This window comes from Pristis pectinata, chromosome 6, assembly GCF_009764475.1.
Source record: "Pristis pectinata isolate sPriPec2 chromosome 6, sPriPec2.1.pri, whole genome shotgun sequence".
Taxonomy (NCBI): domain Eukaryota; kingdom Metazoa; phylum Chordata; class Chondrichthyes; order Rhinopristiformes; family Pristidae; genus Pristis; species Pristis pectinata.
Window position 1 is genome coordinate 99642233 of NC_067410.1, and position 16656 is coordinate 99658888.

The 16656-nt window shown below is 41.8% G+C and overlaps 1 protein-coding gene across 2 annotated transcripts in view; it reads left to right on the forward strand.

Moving 5' to 3' along the window:
* The first annotated feature begins 9631 nt into the window (after positions 1-9631).
* Positions 9632-16656, forward strand: part of u2surp (U2 snRNP-associated SURP domain containing) — an 82391-nt gene continuing 75366 nt past the window's right edge. The window contains exons 1-2 of one of the 2 annotated variants that reach the window (XM_052018969.1): positions 9632-9770; positions 10813-10883. The gene's annotated coding sequence lies outside the window, so the exon portion shown is untranslated. The remainder of the gene's footprint in view (positions 9771-10812; positions 10884-16656) is intronic. The other variant, XM_052018970.1, reaches the window with a different exon arrangement.

A 16656-nucleotide genomic window follows, 5' to 3' on the forward strand; every position in this document is an offset into this window, starting at 1 on the left:
GTTTCTCACCAGCTCATATCAGTGCAACAAAAAGAACAGTGATAAATTTCTAAAATAGTCTATAAAAACACCTCTAAAACAAAACTAAAAAAACATATCAACACCACACATTCATATCTGTTAAAGTGTGTTTATGTATTAATAAGTGCTTATTCAGCTCGAGATGAAGTTCAACGTATCAGGTAACTAACTATCAAACTGTTTCTGTATTGATGTGAGTATTTCCGTGTGTGGAGGGAGAGCTTGTCAGTGGAAGTGGAAGGGGACACAGACTGCTTGTGGGGAAAAAGCTGTTCAGCATCCTACGAGATCTAGAGCAGATGCTCCTATATCTCTTCCCCAACGGCAGGAGGGAAAACAGGTTGTGAGAAGGGTGATGAAAGACCTTAATGATGGCCGTAGCTCTGCGAACGCAGCGTTGCTGATAGATCTCCATCAAAAAGGGGAGGGGGCACCAATGATCCTGCTAGCTGTCTTCACCATCCTATTGAGCTGCTACATCATATTTTAAAATCAATTAACTCCAAAGAATCTTTATGATTTTGATGTTTATATTTCATGTAGTAACTTCAAATGACATTTGTAAAAAGTTTTGCTTTGGCAGTTAAGAACTCTTTTGTGTCATTGGGATACTACCTTAAAATTTGTTAATATTTAAGGGTATAAGGAAGCAGATTTATCATACATATAAAACTTAACTATTCAGAACTTCATTTGTATAGCAGACCTTTTTTTCAGTGCTATGTAATGGAAAATAATCAATGTTTCCCAGAAATTAGACCAGGAACTTTATGGTTGAAAGACAGATTGCACAAATGAGCCATTTTTCACAAAGGACATGCACAGAGTGACAGCAGAGGTTAGGTCACTTCGTTCTGAATTGCACCAGTCACAACAGAAGCACATTTTTATGGCACTTTATTTGTGCAGTTGCGTGATTTAAATGGCCACTCACAAATTTCTACAGTCTGCTGCAGACTGCTCTGGAGGCTGACTGCTGATTCTGAACTCTGTTCTAACTGATTGTAAGGAATTTGGATGAAGTCAACTCACATTTCCGCAGTTAAAATCTTTATACCAAGCATGTTTCTGCTTGGTCCTGCTGGGTATGTTGCATGAGCTATAGCTGAACAGGTATTGAAGGGAGGGCAGACATTGATAGCGACCCTGCAGGAGGAGGGGAAAGGCTCACAGACCCTTTTCCCCAGAGCACACAGAGACCAATGCTCCTGTCTCCATCCTTCAGCAGCAATGTCCACAGAGGCTAAGGTTTCAGTGTTGATGGGGATCTGTGATCTTTTGTAGGCACAGTTTTTTAGCCTCCTGATCACGCTAGGCTGTAGTGACAGATGTAGGCCATTTCTGACAGTTTGCTGCTCACTGCCGCATTCAGGAGACTATGGTGCCCTCTACTAAAGGTGTGTGTGTGTGTGTGTGTGTGTGTGTGTGTGTCTGTCTGTGTGTGTGTGTGTCTGTCTGTGTGTGTGTGTTTATCTACTTGCTTGTCTCCGAAAGTGGGTGTTCGTGAGTTGCTGACTGAGGAACCTGAGTGTTGCAGCTAAGGCAGCACATGTGAGGTGCAATTCCCCGTGTTGGAGCTCTCGTCTTGACATATCCTACAGAGTCATGATATTTCTTTCATTATTACTCCATACGGCAGGGTGTATAACTGTGGCCACTACTTGCTAACTCTTTGCCATGGGCTTGGATTACCCTCTGGCTCCCGAACACAAAGTACCTCCCTTCCATTTTCCACCTCCTCCACATGGATATTGTCATTGCCAGAAAAGTGGTAGGTGCGCTCCCCTGTTGCCTCTTTCTCTCCCTGTACGATTTCAGCCAAAAACCCTCACCCTTGCAGCAGAGTTGTGGCTTAGTAGAGAGAGTCCTTTAAGGGCTGGAGCTCTGATATGATTTAGCACAGCAAAGTGCTGACAGGTGCACTAAATTCAATGCTTAATTTTTGTGACCCATGCAGTTCCTCTTGTATGGAAATGTTGGCTAGTGAGAGCACACCTGTGGTCTGATATGAATATGATGATGTCAAACTGTGAACTTGATGCACCAGTGTGAATTGATGCAGGGCTGGATTCACGCTCCAGTTCAGGACCTACAGAATTTCTAGACAATGCTCTTTCAGTGATTTATTTTGGTTAATTGAAATGGTGAAATATATTACTAATTGGATGTGGCGAGATTATTTTAATAAAAATTTTAGAACATAGAACATTACAGCACAGTACAGGCCCCTCGGCCCACAATGTTGTGCCGACATTTTATCCTGCTGTAATATCTATCTAACCCTTCCCTCCCACATAGCCACATGAATGATATAGAAACGGAGGACTATCTAAGAGTCCCTTAAATGTCCCTAATATATCTGACCCCACAACCTCTGCCGGTAGTGCGTTCCACGCACCCACCACTCTCTGTGTAAAAAAACGTACCCCTGACATCCCCCTTATATCTTCTTCCAATCACCTTAAAATTATGGCCCCTCGTGTTAGCCTTTGTCGCTCTGGGAAGAAGTCTCTCACTGTCCACACGATCTATGCCTCTTATCATCTTGTACACCACTATCAAGTCACCTCTCAACCTCCTTCTCTCCAAAGAGAAAAGCCCTAGCTCACTCAGCCTATCCTCATAAGACATGCTCTCCAATCCAGGCAGCATCCTGGTAAATCTCCTCGGCACCCACTCTAAAGTTTCCATATCCTTCCTATAATGAGGTGACCAGAACCGAACACAATACTCCAAGCGTGATCTAACCAGAGTTCTATAGAGCTGCAACATCACCTGGCAGGTCTTGAACTCAATATCCCGACTAATGGAGGCCGACACACCGTACGCCTTCTTAACAACCCTATCGATCTGTATGGCAACCTTGAGGGATCTATGGATGTGGACCCCAAGATCCCTCTGTTCCTCCACACTGCTAAGAGTCCTGCAATTAACATTGTATTCTGCCTTCAAATTTGATCTTCCAAAGTGTATCACTTCACAATTTTCTGGGTTGAACTCCATCTGCCACTTCTCAGCCCAGGTCTGCATTCTATCAATATCCTGTTGTAATCTACAGCAACCTTCTACACTATCCACAACACCACCAACCTTTGTATCATCAGCAAACTTACTAACCCACCCTTCCACATCCTCATCCAAGTCATTTATAAAAATCACAAAGAGCAAGGGTCCCAGAATAGATCCCTGAGGCACATCACTGGTCACCGACCTCCAGGCAGAATATGCTCCATCTACCACCACCCTCTGTCTTCTATGGGCGAGCCAATTCTGAATCCACACAGCCACGTTTCCCAGGATCCCATGCCTCCCGACTTTCTGAATGAATTTCTTTCTGAATGAAAGTCATTGTGACTTTCTGAATTTTGAACTAGGGAATCTAAGTTTTCTACTACCATCACTGAAGTAGGATCATAGACTAAGATAAATGTGTTTTTGAAAATAATGGTGAAAGTTTGAAAATAAATATATGTAATAAAGGCAATTTAAAGAGGGCCTGGCAGGTATTAAGAATAGAAATAAAGGACACATATGAAAATGACCGGAAACACTGCAGTGCCAATTTTGCAGAGTAATATGAGATATAGAATAGAAACTAATTGGGTTGAGAAATTGCAGCCTTTGTTAGTATGGGGATATTATTTGTGGGTCCAAGGAGAAAATAAGATACTGTCTCCTCCTTCAAATCTGTTATTTCCTCCTCAAATAAAAAAATCCTCAACCTTATTCTCCTTGAAAATGACATCCTTGAAAATGACATCCTTTTCCTCTCCAGAGTTATTGAACCTTTTGTCATCTCCCACAACCAAACGTAAGGAGTTTGTACATTCTCCCGTGTCTGTGTGGGTTTCCTCCCACATTCCAAAGATGTACAGTTTGGGAAGTTGTGGGCATGCTATGTTGGTGCCGGAAGCATGGTGACACTTGTGGACTGCCCCCAGAACACTCTACGCAAAAGATGTATTTTACTCTGTGTTTCGATGTACATGTCACTAATAAAGATATTTTATCTTATCCTGTCGAACATATTTTTCCTATTTGAATCTCTTTAATCTCTCCTCTACCACAATATCAAAATTACTGTTGTAAAAACTACAAAATGCATCCCCTGTGACTGTGATAAAACTGAACTTTCCCTGGTTATCTTTCTCATCTGTTTGCACCTTTTAATAAAGTCAATCGCACCTCCTCCAATGGCTCTCCTCCATTGTCCTTGTGAGTGGGACCACCCCTTCTGGTTCCATTTTTGACCATCTATAAGTGGTTTCACTTGCAATGATCTTTTTTCCAACAAGCTCCCTCACTGCCACCACTGCCATCCCCCATGGATCTGTCCTTAGCTGCTTCTCATTACATGCTATCCCTTAGTGATATTAACTGACACCTCAGGTTCCACCCAGTTCTAACCTACGATACCTCGCGACCATTCCATCATCCCTAATTCATCACATGCCTTGTCTAACGTTCAGTACTTAAATTTCAGTAGAAATTTCTCCTTTTGGGAAGACTGAAGCCAATGTTTTTGGTCCTCATTACAAACTCCATTGGCCATTGACTCCATCCCACTCCGTGAAGCAAGCGGTTTGAAACTTTAGTGTTGAGTTTCATCCTGGGTTAAGCTGCTGACCCTATATTATTTCATAGTTAGACTTTTATATTTCATAATAACATAGAAGGCCACTTGGTTATGGTAGCTCTCAGAGTGACCCTATAATCCCATCAATTCCACTGCCCCACCAATTTCGCTGTAACACATTGTCTCACACATACCCAGCAATTCTGGCCCTCTCCCCTCACCACTCCCAGATTTTCTCACTGTCCACATACACTGGAGGTAAGTTATGGTAACCAGCATGACTTGGGGATGTGAAAATAAACCAAGGCACCTGGGGGAAACCCATGAAGTCACATGAAGAATGTGCAAACTCCACATAGATCAAACCAGAGTTCAGAATCGTGCCCAAGTCTGGAGCTGTGTGACTGATGCAACATTTTCACCCCCACTGTGCCACCCATAAATGCAACACCATTATCACCACCTATTTCCACCTCAATCACCCAGCTCTGCTCTGCCTTTTCTCAGCTGTTGCTGAAAATGATCTATGTCTAGACTTGACTATTCCAATGTACACCTGGCTGGTTTCCTATATTCTACTCTCTTTAAACTTAAAGTTATCCAAAATCCTGCTATCTGTATCATAATTCATAACAAGAGCATTCTTCTCTTATCCTTGAACTCACTGACTTTCTTCGGCTCCCAAGTAATAAATGATTTTCATCCTCGTTTTCCATGGTCTTTTTCTATCCACTGTCCACATCCGAATGTAAAAGGCAAGATAAAGTGATGATGGTTGGTAAATTGCTTCTGAAAATATCAAGCTAGGAGACTTGATACCCATGGCACACGATATGATATGCAGTAGTGTGGGCAGACAGTCTGAGTGGTGTGGAAGTCTATGTGCAAATTGTGCAGGGTTGGAATGTGACTGGAGAACTGAGCCTGTGCTTTGGAACTGGAGTGGAGGATGAGACAATTTTTTTTTTAAAACAGTCCTTTGGATGATCACCTCCATGTTTGCAGGTCATGTGTCACACCTTCCTCTATGCCATCAGCCATCTCTGCCCTGTACTTTTTCCATTCACAATGAAAAGTCATGCTGGAGCTGAGCATGGAAGACAGCAGCCCTTGCCTGACTGAAGGAAATTCCAACTCTTGCCCCACTGCCCCTTCTAGTGTTCACATGATAACACGGCCAGAGTGGCAGCAAAGTAGTCGATTTAACTGACTACATTATGAGATAAGGTCATTTCATTCCTGCACAGTACACAAATCAGTGGCAGGACCTGTGGTGTTCTGAATGATCTCATTACTGGCCTGTGTGCACCTGCAACATGTTAAACTTGAGGGGATATCACATTTGAATGTGTGACCCAATCCTTACCTGACAGCCACATATTTATCTGAGTATGACTGAATCCTCCACCACCAACCATATTAAGATTGCCACCAATCAGATACTTCATTAGAGCAACCACATAAGTACCATAGCTATAAGAGCATGTCAGAGGATGGATATCTTGTGGCAAATGACTCATCTTCTAAAACGCCAAAGCCTCTCTACCAGCACAAATCGGAAGTGTGAAGAAAAACTCTCCATTTCCCTTGATGGGTGCAGCCCCAACAACTCATGAAACTCCACACTATCCAGGACAAAGCAGACTGTTTGATTGACATTGCATTCACCACCCTAAATATTATTCCCTCCACCACCAATGCACTTTGACTACAGCGTGAACCATCTCCAAAATACACTGCAGTAACACACCCAGGCTACCCCAACAGCACCTCCCAAACCACTACCATCTAGGAGAACAAGGGCAGCAGGCATATAGAAACACACTACCTCCTTTACAATTCCTTCCAAATCACACACAGTCCTGACTTGAAAATATATTGCTGTTTCTCCTTCACTGGAGGGTCTAAATCATGCAACTCCTTATCCAAAAGCAATGTGTGAGCACCTTCATGAGAAGCAGAGTGAGAGGAGGGATGTGCAATAAATCTAGCCTTCAGCGATACCTGCATCCTAAAAGATGAAATAAGTAACCTTCGGTAAGTAGATTTGTAGAGCTGGTTTGATAGAGAAATGCCAAAGTGGAATTGTGCCAAATAGATGCTGCTGGGTTCTGGACACAGAAGTCCTGAAATTGTTGTTTTCTATCTGGCCAGCCTTCTTGGGGCGGAGTTCTGAGTCCAGTGATAGAATGCTAAGTTATGGCAATTCTCCAGCACATAAGCTTGGGAAATGGTCCACAGATCCTGTAAGGGAGCAAGTTAAGTAATTTATGTACTTTTGAGTTTAATTTAGTTCTTTAATTATTTATGTGTTTGTTAGTGTTTTACCTTTTGTATATTTTCCTTTTATGATTTAATAACCTTTAATAATCGTTAATTGTTTTGTTTTAATAGAATTTGAAGACTACTGAATGTTTCTGAATGTAGACAGTCAAAATCTTTTTCCAATGGTCAGGGTTTCAAAAAGAGGCCATAGGTTTAAAGCTAGTGAAATGAGTTTTAAAGGGGGTCTGAAGGGCAAGTTTTTTTTACACTGAAAGTGGTTGATATCCAGAATGCTCTGCCAAAGGAGGTAGTGGAATTCAATACGATCACAATGTATTTAGACAGACACTTAAGTAGGCAAGGCAAAGAAGGATATGGTGTTCACGCGGGTAAATGGGATTAGTGTAGATGGGGAAAAAAGGTTGGCATGGAAGTGGCTAGCCGAAGGTCATGTTTCTGTGCTGTATGATTCTATAGCTCTCTATGATCAGTTTTGGACACGAGTGACACCCTGTGGAGGTGTGGGTTAGCTGGCTGTCAAATTTCTTTTCTGCTGTTTTGTGGACTTCTTTAATTGTATTGCTTTTAATAGAGTTTAAATATCATTGTATGTTTCTGAACATCAGGTGCAACAACCAGATAATACAAGTTTTAAGTGATGGAGAAAGAGCAGAATGGTGGAGAACAAAAGGCATGACTAGTGATAGGGCAGAGGACAGGAGAGATTGTATGATTAAATTGGTGATGCAACCTGCTGGAAAAGGTTGGTGAAAAGATTGGTGAATAACAAAGGGATTCTTCTGATGAAAGATCCTGGACCTAAACTGAGGAATGGATTAAAACAGATAAGCAATGCAGAATTTTCTGACATAGCATGTCCTGGTGACCATAAGTAAGTTAGGCAGAATTGTGAATGTTGCGTGGAGTTCAGCGATCTGCCCAGTTTGGGTTGAGTTCTGCAACCCTATCCAGGTCTTCATTGAGAGGTAGAAATGTTTTCAAAGAAAAGGCCGCCCTTCGAAGAATAATTTCAATTGGAATGAGATGTTATGGATTTAGTCTCTCAAATTTATCCCTTATGAAATTCTAAACTATTTTTATGTCCAGCTGCTAAATGAAAGTTGAAATATTTCATTTCATAGTTGGGAAGGCGTGTAAGACACAATCAGCTGAAAAGTTTTTCTCTATTTTGCTCACAGTGTTCCACGTTGTTTCTCAAGTGACATTACAAACAGCGATGAGTCGGAGTACAGGAAGGAGAGAGAGAGTTCAGTGGAATGGTGTCATGACAACAACCTTTCCCTCAATGTCAACGAAACAAAAGAGCTGGTCATTGACTTCAGGAAAGGGGGCGGTGTACATGCACCTGTCTACATCAATGGAGCTGAGGTCGAGAGGGTTGAGAGCTTCAAGTTCCTGGGAGTGAACATCACCAACGGCCTATCCTGGTCAAATCATGTAGATGCCATGGCCAAGAAAACTCACCAGCACCTCTACTTCCTCAGGAGGCTAAAGAAATTTGGTTTGTCCCCTTTGACTCTCACCAACTTTTATCGAGGCACCATAGAAAGCATCCTATCTGGATGTATCATGGCTTGGTACAGCAACTGCTCTGCCCAGGACTGCAAGGAACAGAGAGTTGTGGACACAGCCCAGCGCATCAACGACACCAGCCTCCCCTCCTTGGACTCTGTCTTTACCTCTTGTTGTCTTGGCGAGCAGCCAGCATAATCAAAGACCCCACCCACCCAGGACATTCTCTCTTCTCTCCTCTTCCATCGGGGAGAAGACACAGGAGCCTGAGGGCACATACCACCAGACTTAAGGACAGCTTCTATCCCACTGTGATAAGACTCCCTTATACAATGAGATGGACTTTGACCTCACAATCTTCCTTGTTGTGACCTTTCACCTTATTGCACTGCACTTTCTCTGTAGCTGTGACACTTTACTCTGTACTGTTATTGTTTTTACCTGTACTACATCAATGCACTCAGTACGAACTCAATGTAACTGCACTGTGTAATGAACTGACCTGTACGATCGGTATGCAAAACAAGTTTTTCACTGTACCTCGGTACAAGTGACAATAATGAACCAATACCAATAAGCCAAACTTTAGTGTTTCCAACTTTAAGTTACAGGAGGTGTCCTCATTTTGAAAAATGGCAAGTTTCAAGTTGTTAAAAGTCGTTAAATTTTTATTATCCTACCACGACATTGCAATGCGTTTTACAGTTAAGTACTTCTTTGGACTGGGTTTACAGTTGTAATGCAAGCAATTTTCACACTGCAAGCTTCCACAAACAACAATGTGATAATGACCAATTTGTTTTACGGTGCTGATTGATATTTAAATCCGCACTTGCAATGTTGATTGAGGAATAAACATTGAGGACACTGGGGACAATTGTCCTGCTCTTCCTCAAAACAGTGGCAGGAGATTATTTATTTATAAGTGAATGGACAGTTTAATATCAAAAGGGCAAGGCTTCTGACAGTGAACCACACTCTCTGCACTGCCAGTCCAGACACCAGAATAAGAATTGAGCCCAGAACTTACAGTCAAACTCCAGCCACGGCATTGTAGTGAAATGCCATTGACCCGAAAACGTTAACTCTGTTTCTTTCTCCACAGGTGCTGTCTGACCTGCTCGGATCTTCAGCATTTTTTTCAGATTTCCAAGCCCTTGCTCCGAACTTCACTGGCGCCGCTCTCATCTGATCAGACAACCGAGGGAGGGAGGCCCCAGGGCGACGTCACGTGACCATCCCGCCGCCTCGCCCCTCCCCTCCCACGCCATCGATGCCTGTCCTCGCTCTGCGCTCGATTAACCCGTGAGGGAAGAAGATGGCGGACAAAACAGCGCCGTGCTCAGGGAACGACGGTGTGTGCGGCTTTTGCAAGGTACGGGGGTGCGGGCGGGACCGGGGAAGCGGGCTTTCGGTGCAACCGCGGACTGCCGCACCCGCTTCCGTGCTCTGGGTGGAGGGGATCGGCGCAGGTTCGGCTCAGCCCGGGGGATGCAGGAGGCTCCACGCGAGGGAGGCGCGGGCCTTGGGGAGGGCGGCAGCTCCTCGCCCCCGGAGTCGCTCCTCCAGCCCGCCGCCGGTGGCGGCTGGCCCGACCCTTCGACCTGTGAGAGCGCTTTCGTCGTGCCCTCTGGCTCGGCGAGAATTCACCGAGGCAGGTGTCCGCACCGCACTCCACTGCCGAGCCCAGGAGGCTGAGTCTCGTCTGGCTCAGGCCTACTGCAGCGCTTCACTCCCTTCTGGGCTCCCAACCACGCTCTTCCTCCGGCCAAGACGCCAGCAGTAACTTAAAGCACTCCTCGAGTGCAATATATGCCTGGATGTTTTAATATTTCACTCCCCCCTCGTTAAATATACCTACACATACCTTTGGTTACAACTGCGAGTTCCATTAGGACATTTTTTTATGCAAAGGTGGCATCGGGAGCAGTTTCATTCTATTGTCTTTTCCCCCTGATTTTAATGCAACAGGTATTTTCTGTAAGTAGGTTGTTAAAGCAATTTGTAGGTATTTCTGTTTTTAAATACCACAAATGGTTTCTGCTCATTGTCAAATTAGAGTCATGCTGTTTGACCTCTACTCATTGATGCCATGTTACATTTTAACAAATATTTGTGAAGGTTTTCCAGAAAGTCAATTTTGTTGTTAGGTGTTTTGCTGGGCTTTATGATACAGATTTGTAAGCTGTGGCAAAATTTAACGAATTGACTCAATTTTTACTGTCTTCAAATTGTTCCTTATACATCAGATTCTAAAAAGATGTTGCTATTTTGGCAGTTTTGTGGAGAATAATAATTTAAGGTATTTCATCATCCCACAATCTTGCTCGTTAGTAATGGTTGTGATTAAGGCTGTTTCATTGGTTAAACAGATTAGGGATTTATCACTGTAAAATATTCTAAATTTATTTCCACAGGTGCAAGTAATCCATTGCTGAGTTGTCTATCTGCATCTATAAGAAATCTCCTAAGAAATACAAACAGGCATGTAGTATTTTTCCTTTTCGAAACAAAATCTTAAACTTTTACAAAGTAAACGCAAGTAAATTTCAAATTATGTTATCCTTGTAAACATCAACAATCCTTTGAAATGAAATGAGTAAATTAATCTATTTTTCATACTTGAGTATCATAGTTACTGTGGTCTTCATAAGTTTTTCTTTGAGTATATTGTTAATTAGATATATTGTATGATCTTTGTTTTTGCAGTAGCTTAATATTGAGTATTTACTAATTGTGGATAATTTGATGGAGATGTACGAATTGTGAACCCGAGTATTGCCTTCACTTGTTCATTGATATTTCAACAGAGAGGTTAACCACCTGATTGTCATATCTTATATACCATAAAGTGTAATATGAGTCTCAAATTTGATCGACTGTGACCTATTTATGCTCTGCTGTGGGGGCATGTTTGTTTCTGAAATAACATCTATGGTTATTATAAAATTTAGAGCTGATGAGTATTGTGTAAGTATTCCCAAGAAATTAAGTCTGTTATTTTTTGAGTGGTTTGTGCTTTGTTCAACCTGTTCTTGTCAAATTGTAGAGCTAGATCTCATTACTCTTGGCTTGGAAATTTGTTAGATTTTTGAGAATCTCATTCAGTGTTTTTTACTTTTTTGATTTCTTTCTGTAAACTATCTAAATTAAGTTTCAGTAATCATATTTTCTAATCTCTAATCAATATTGTAGACAAGTTGTGAAGAAAAACTTCTCTCATGGAGAGCAAAGACAAGCATACACAGGTTTAAGTGAGATTGTTAGAGGTGAATGGACAAAAGAGAACTTTCATCCATGGGATGGTTAATGTTTCTGGTTGGGCTATAATTTATTTCTCAAGCTCTAATGAGTTAGCTTGGCAATAATTTTTTTTTCTGAACCTTTTGGCTGCAATCATCACTAGATGAGCTGCAATTGTCATTTTGTATGCAGCGTATTCCTTGTTTGTGCTGTGGCAGAGATTTTCCTTACAGGTTTGGGATACATTTCAGTGACTTTAGTTTCACAGAAACCGCAGTAAAGTACTCATAGTTACAGCTGCCTATGGTAGTGTAAGTTTGTGTGAATTGGCACATGTTTAAAATCTCTTGGCATATGAGTTTTCCTGAATTCTTTTTACCAGTGTATTAAATCTGTGTTTGGAGACTACTTGACTGTTAATATTGGGGTGGGGGGAGGAGGTCTGCTTGTAATCAGTTTCCAGTTGGCTCTGTTTTTTAGATATGTAATAAATTTAGGCATATGATTGATATTAAAATACTTTTTTTTGTTACACCAGCATGGTAATTCTCTTCTGTAGAAATGCAGTGATACTCGACACAGTCCAGGGATGCTGGGTTCTTCCTGAATTTGAGATATAGTATCACATTGGTGGTTCTTGACAAATGTTTGTCTATGCCTTTTAATCATCTTCCTAAAGCTAGTCTTCAAACAAGATCCAGCCCCTCAACAGAAACAGTAGTGGACTGTGAAGTAAATATGCTTTGGTGGTGGAAGTGCCATTTGAGGAGAATTAAGGGTGCATACTACTCTTCATGTTTTTTTAATCGTAAAATGAAACACTTGATACTGTTTGGCTAACTGTCCTGAATGCCATATGTGAGGGAGGCTGCGATTTATTTTCTTTTTGCATTTGTTGATTTTTTTTTCATGCATTCAGGAGAGGGTCAAAAAGCCAAGGAGTATTTATTGTAGCACTTAAACATAGAAGGGACCACATAAACCATCAACTCTGTACCCAGCAAAGAAATGCTATCTAACTTAATCCCACTCCCTAAATTGTCTGAAACCTTTGAAGTTGATAATTATTCATTCATTAAAATGTAAGAACATAAGAAATAGGAGTAGGCCATCTGGCCCGTCAAGCCTGCTTTGTCATTCAATAAGATCATGGCTGATCTGGCCCTGGACTCAGATCCACCTACCTGCCTTTTACCCGTAACCCTTAATTTCCCTACTATGCAAAAATCTATCTAACTGTGTCTTAAATATATTTAATGAGGTATCCTCGACTGCTTCCCTGGGCAGTGAATTCCACAGATTCACTACTCTCTGGAGGAAAAGCAGTTTCTCCTCATCTCCATCCTAAATCTATTTCCCCAAATCTTGAGGCTATGTCCACTAGTTCTAGTCTTACCAACCAGTGGAAACAACCTTCCTGCCTCTATCTTATCTATCCTTTTCATAATTTTATGTTTTTATAAGATCCCTTCTCATTCTTCTGAATTCCAGCAAGTATAGTCCCAAGTGATTCAATCTCTCCTCATAGGCTAACCCCATCACCTTCAGAATCAACCTGGTGAACCTCCTCCACTGCCTCCAAAGCCAGTATATCTTTCCTCAAGTAAGGAGACCAGAACTGCACGCAATACTCAAGTGTGGTCTCACCAGTACCATGTACAGGTGCAGCATAACCTCCCTGCTCATAAATTCAATTCTTCTAGCAATGAAGGTCAACATTCCATATGCCTTCTTGATAACCTGTTGCACCTGTAAACCAACCTTTTGCGATTCATGCACAAGCACTTCCAAGTCCCTCTGCACAACAGCATACTGCAATCTTTCATCATTTAAATAGTCTGATCTTTTTTCCTTCCAAGGTGGATGACCTCGCATTTACCAACATTGTACTCCATCTGCCAGACCCTTGCCCACTCACTTAACCTATCTATATCTCTCTGCAGAATCTCCGCATCCTTTGCGCAATTTGCTTTTTCACTCAATTTAGTGTCATCAGCAAACTTGGATATGCTACGCTCAGTCCCCTCTTACAAATCGTTAATATACAGTATATTGTGAACAGTTGCGGGCCCAGCACTGACCCCTGCAGTGCCCTGCTCACCACTGCCAAACCAGAGAAACACCCATTTATCCCAAATCTCTGCCTTCTGTTGGTTAACCAATCCTCTATCCATGCTAATACATTACCCCCAACTCCATGCACCCTTATCTTATGGATAAGTCTTTTATCCAGCACCTTATCGAACGCCTTCTGGAAATCCAAGTATATAACATCCACCTCTATCCACTGCACTCATTATACCCTCAAAGAACTCCAGTAAGTTTGTCAAACAGGACCTGCCCTTCCTGAATCCATGCTGTGTGTGCTTAATGGAACCACTTCTCTCCAGATGTCTTGCCATTTCTTCCTTGATAGCTTCAAGCATTTTCCCAACTACAGACATTGAGCTAACTAGCCTAAAGTTACCTGCCTCTGCCTACATCCTTTTTTTAAAACAGTGGCGTGGCATTTGCTGTCTTCCAATCTGCTGGGACCTGTCCAGAGAATTTTGGTAAATTATCACAAACGCCTCTACTATAACTTCTGCCATTTCTTTCCATATCCCATCAGAACCAGGCGACTTGTCTATCTTTAGGCCCTCTAGTTTGCTCATCACTGCCATTGTGACAGCGATTGTACTGGGATCCTCACCTCCCACTGCATCCATAACATCTCTCTTTGGCATGTTAGACATTTCCTCCACTGTAAAGACCGACACAAAATAGTTGTTCAAGGCCTCTGCCATTTCCACATTAGCCAATATTAATTCCCCTTTCTCATCTTCTAAGGGACCTATGTTCACTTTAGCCACCCTTTACCCCTTTATAATTATAAAAACTTCAGCTATCTGTTTTTATATTTTGTGCTAGTTTACTTTCATAATCTATCTTTCCTGTCCTTATTGCTTGCCTAGTGGCTCTTTGTTGCTTTTTAAAGTTTTTCCAGTCTTCCAGTTTTCTGCTACTCTTGGCGACTTTGTATGCATGAGCTCTTAGCTTGATGCCTTTATTTCCTTAGTTATCCAAGACTGGTTCTCCTCTCCCTCACTGTCCTTGCTTTTAACTGGAATATACTTTTGTTGAGCACCATGAAAAATCTCTTTGGAAGTCTTCCACTGTCCCTCAACTGTCCCACCAAATAGCCTGTGTTTCCAATCTACGCTAGCCAACTCCTCCCTCATCCCATTGCAGTCTCCCTTGTTTAGGCATAATACACTGGTTTTAGATTGAACTATTGTACCCTCCATGTGTATGAGAAATTCAATCATACTATGATCACTCTTTCCCAGTGGATCCCTAACTACAAGGTCGTTAATTTTACCTGTCTCATTGCACAGGATCAGATCTAAGACGGCATTTTCCCTTGTTGGTTCACAAACATGCTGTTCAAGAAAACTATCACAGATGCATTCTATGAAGTCCTTCTCAAGACTGCCTTGACCAACTTGATTCACCCAATCTATGTGGAAGTTAGTTTCCCATGACAACTGCCGTTCCATTCTTACATGCATCAAATATTTCATGGTTTATTGCCTGTGCCATTGTAACGTTATTATTCGGTAGCCTGTAAACAACTCCCACTAGTGATTTTTTTTTTCCCTTTGCTGTTCCTAATCTCTACCCAGATGGACTCAACATTCTGCTCCCTAGATCTGGTATCATCTCTCGCTATCACCCTGATCTCATTCTTAATTAAGAGCGCTACCCCACCTCCCTTGCCTTCCTGCCTATCCTTCTGTATTACCTGATACCCTTGGATATTTAATTCCCACTCATCTTCACCCTGCAACCACATTTCTGTAATGGCCAATAAATCATACTCCTTTGTACTGATTTGTGGCATAAGTTCACTGACCTTGTTTTGAATACTACGGGCATTCAGATAAAGTGCCCTTACACTCATTGTCCTTTTAGAATCTAGTAACCTTTGTGTCCTTTGCATTTGACTTTTCTGTACTCCACTTTTACTTTTCTCTTGTCTAACTTTTGCTCTGGTCTCTGTCTATAGTGAGGATTTCTTTATGTCCATAAGGTCCAGATACTTACCAGCCCTTGGCTGAAAAAATTGCTCCTCATTATCCTTCCACCAACAACTCCTTTCAAGCATTTTCATTCTTACTTTGTAGCTAAGGTTCAGCTGTAGCTACATCCTTAAATCACCTTATGAACCCAACCAAATCCGCCCCCACCCCTCTATCGTGCAATTGTTTCCTTCTGTAAGATGACCTGCACTACATGAATATTCTAGCTGATACCTAATTAGTGCTTTCTCCAGTCCTGGCATTACATTTCTTGCATTGTGGATGTGCCTTTTTTTTAAAAACAAAAGCTATACCCTGTTTTTTAATTAACTTTTCCACCTGTCATGGTGACTTCGAGGACCTTTGTTTTTAAACATTTTCTCTGTATCCCACCATTCCCTTGTCTTGTTTGAGAGCACACTTGCAATGTCTTGCACTCATCCAGACATTTGCTAAATTCTACTTTCCATATTTCTTTCTCATCTGCAAACTTCTTAGTCATGCCCAGTACATTTTGGCTTAAAAGGGAATGTAATAGTAGGAGCACTCTGTTCACACTCTTAAGTCTATGCAGTAAATGAATTAGATCATGGTCTGATATGTGACCTGACCTAATGTACCCCTCATTCCCCTTAGATTTTGTTCACCAAAACTATTACCAATCCTCATTAATTTACTATGAACTGCAAAAGGGCTTTCCAAACTCTAATCAGCCATGAAGAGGATTAGCTCTAACTGATAATGATGCTACTGCTCGTTTTTTTTTGCCCTCCTCCCCAATTGGGCTGAATGTCGGGGGTGGGGGGGGGGGGAATAGTTCCTTTGGCTCTAACCTGTTATTTCCCTTTATCCTGTGATCTAAGGATAAGGATGTGGCAGATAAGATTGTGGAAAGTTGTCCAGAAAATAGTTTTTAAACAGATTTTTTAAAAAGTGTTAGTTTTAATACGCAGTTGT